Source organism: Adiantum capillus-veneris, chromosome 18 (assembly GCF_014529385.1).
Source record: "Adiantum capillus-veneris isolate H3 chromosome 18, ASM1452938v2, whole genome shotgun sequence".
NCBI classification, from domain to species: Eukaryota; Viridiplantae; Streptophyta; class Polypodiopsida; order Polypodiales; family Pteridaceae; genus Adiantum; species Adiantum capillus-veneris.
Genome location: NC_140948.1, coordinates 96,804,347 through 96,807,340, shown reverse-complemented (window position 1 = coordinate 96,807,340; position 2,994 = coordinate 96,804,347). Strand labels below are relative to the sequence as shown.

The 2,994-nt window shown below is 38.3% G+C and overlaps 1 pseudogene; it reads right to left on the bottom strand.

The window, feature by feature from the left end:
- Window positions 1-983: 983 nt before the first annotated feature.
- Window positions 984-2,444, bottom strand: LOC147436059 (uncharacterized; annotated as a pseudogene).
- Window positions 2,445-2,994: the final 550 nt, after the last annotated feature.

Genomic DNA, 2,994 nt, shown 5'->3' with positions numbered 1-2,994 from the left:
TATTTGTATTTGTTGAAAATCAGATTTCTATATGGTAGGTGATACTCTTCATTGGATTGAGAAGATGAGTAGAGCATCTAACATGGTTATTCATCGTCGAGTGATTGTTATTCATCATTCATCTTATGGATTTGTGGATGTGGGTGGAGATCATCAAGAGGTTGATTTTTTTCTTCTTTTGTGCCTAGTGTATGTAATGATTAAACTATAACATTCTAAGTGTTTGTCATGTTTCTTTGCAGTGTGATAGTTCAATGCTATTCTTCATTCATAGGCAAGGTGCACCACCTCCGGTTTACCTTGATGAGAGTATGTCATTGTTTCGTGCAATGGGCATGACTCCTACAGATACCATCATGCGACACTACTTGCCAGATTCCGCTTATGCAGTCATGGATTCTGGACTTGCATGGCGAGGATGCATGCAACGTAGCTCTTACTTCATTGCTAGTCTTGTTGAGCTCTTATGTAGGCCGAAGGGCCTTTGTTTGGAGTTTGGTTGTGGGACTGCTCCTGTTCTCAAAGCATGTCTCTCTTCAGGACGTGCTTGTGCAGCATTGGATAGTGATGATGCTTTGATCTCGACATATGTGTCATCTCTACTTCATCCCCAATCCAGAGGGCAAGACAGACATGAGGCCTCAACTTCTGCAGATGTGGTGGATGAGGAGAATAGACCTCCCGCTCAGAACCCATTTGATCATTTGTGAGCATTCCATTTCTTTTGGCCATGGACATGTTATTTTTTGAGTGCCTCTCCTTACTTAAATTTTGCTTTTTGAACTGTGTATGCTCATGGCAATATTTGACAATAGTTAGGTGGCTATTGATGCAGTTTTAAATGATTTTGCAAAATCTTTTTTTGCACTATTCAAAGTCCATTTATTTGGTTTGATGTGTCAATTTTTGCTTCATTGAAGTGCCTTGCCAGTGTACATTGAGGCTGAGGCTAAAAGGATGGTGCGAGATCCACGATACAATGTTCAAACCTCCGACAAGCCAAATAAAAGACATGCCTTCATCGATGATGAGTGTGATTCATGCTAAAATATCATGTTTTGTACTTGATGAAACCAAATGTTATAATTAATTTGTTGTTCAACAATGATATCAGTGTTCACTAAATTATTGTTGATGACTTGAGAATGGCAACAAATAATTCCTTCTCTTGTGATATCATGATGAGTGATTCATGCAAAAGTATCATGTTTTGTATTTAATTTGACCAAAGTTTTACTCGCTCTCTCTCTCTCTCTCTCTCTCTCTCTCTCTCTCTCTCTCTCTCTCTCTCTCTCTCTCTCTCTCTCTCTCTCTCTCTCTCTCGATATTGCTCGGTTTTTTCTTCGCTCGATAAAGTTTGCTCGGTGCTTGGTAAAACTCTAAAACAAACATCCTCCAATAAAAGTATGTTTGGATTGAGAACAACTTGTCCCACATCAATTTCAAAATGCACATCCATTGATATTTCATCATTTTGCCTTTCAAAGATCATTGCATGCTCCACAAAACCTGTTAAACCTGTTTTATACTCCTTAAAGACTTGCTCTTGACATTCCTCATGCTCAATCTGATATGTGAGACCTTTTCCTGATTCATCCCTATTTAGATTGGAACAACAATCAATTTGATTCTTCCAATTCTCTGCAAACTGAAACATATCCTTGCTTGACATCAACCTGTGACATAAAAATATGTCCTTCAAAATATTCAAAACCAAAATTTTGATTCACTTGATCATCCGCAACATTTAGCATAGTGGTCTGATTTTTTGTCTGAATTTGCCGATCAACAGAATCAGCATCTGTAAACTCCTTCAATGTTCCTTCAACACCTTTTTGTAGCATTTTCACCTGTAGGGATATTTTTGGTGGAGACTCCTCTTGAATTGATATGGTTTTCGGAAATTCCTCCTCAGCAAATTTGATTTCAGGAAATCTGATTTCCAGCAATTCCTCCAGTGCATTCATCTCACTATCCACCTCTTCAAGTGGGCTTTGAATAACATGAACAACATCATGGTTATGTATGGCATGCTTCTCCCCACAAATAGGGTAACAATATTTTTCATATGCAAACAACATAATTTTAAGCAATGGATCTTCCTCTTCCACTCCATGGGTATACCCTAGTGGTAGGTTAGGGGTATCTAGGGGCTCTTCTAGGCTCTTTTGGCCAACCTCCTTTTGCACCTCCTTCTCCTCCATCTTTGGTATCCCTACTTGGTGGATTATGGTCTCCATGCTCCATCCATCATCATCACTCAAATTCCCATCAAACTCATTCTCATATGCATCCCTCAGCTTCTCACATGCTTTTTGCAACTTGAAAACCTTCTTTCTACTAGAACATGATTTTTGCCTATCCCCTTTATGATCATCTAGCCATTCATATGCATTCTGCAAGTCGTCTTCAAAATCTTCTAGCTTCTCTAAGGCTCTTTCCATTTTGTTATAGAAAGTTGCCTTTTGCAATTTTTGGCTAATGTTATGAAGTTTTGTGCACAAATTCACCATGCACCACTTCCTGCAAGCATCTCTCTTTGAGCACTCATCAACGACACACGGACAATCATCCACCTCATGCTTCCTACTCATACAAACCTCACATTTCTCTTTCTTCCTTTTACCCCCCATAACATTCACTTCATTACAATACAACAATCATGTTTAGCCCTCAAGATCAGTGCACCACACCAATTTGAGACCCATTAAATTCACTATACGAAGAGCCACAGACATAGTCCATTTAATTGGTCGCTTAAATTGATTGGGATATTTTAGTTTAGTGATGTATTGATATGTTTGGAAAGATTCAGTAAAAGATACCATTCTTGAGTTTATTCACTTTGACATATCTGATTATCACCATCAGATTCAGCATCAAATTTCTCTGTTTGATTTCAAGAAATTGTTCTTTTTTCTCTGCAAAATCATCCAAATTTTTGACATTTTGCACAGTCTGAATTTGTGTAGCCTGAATGTACATCACCTTGTT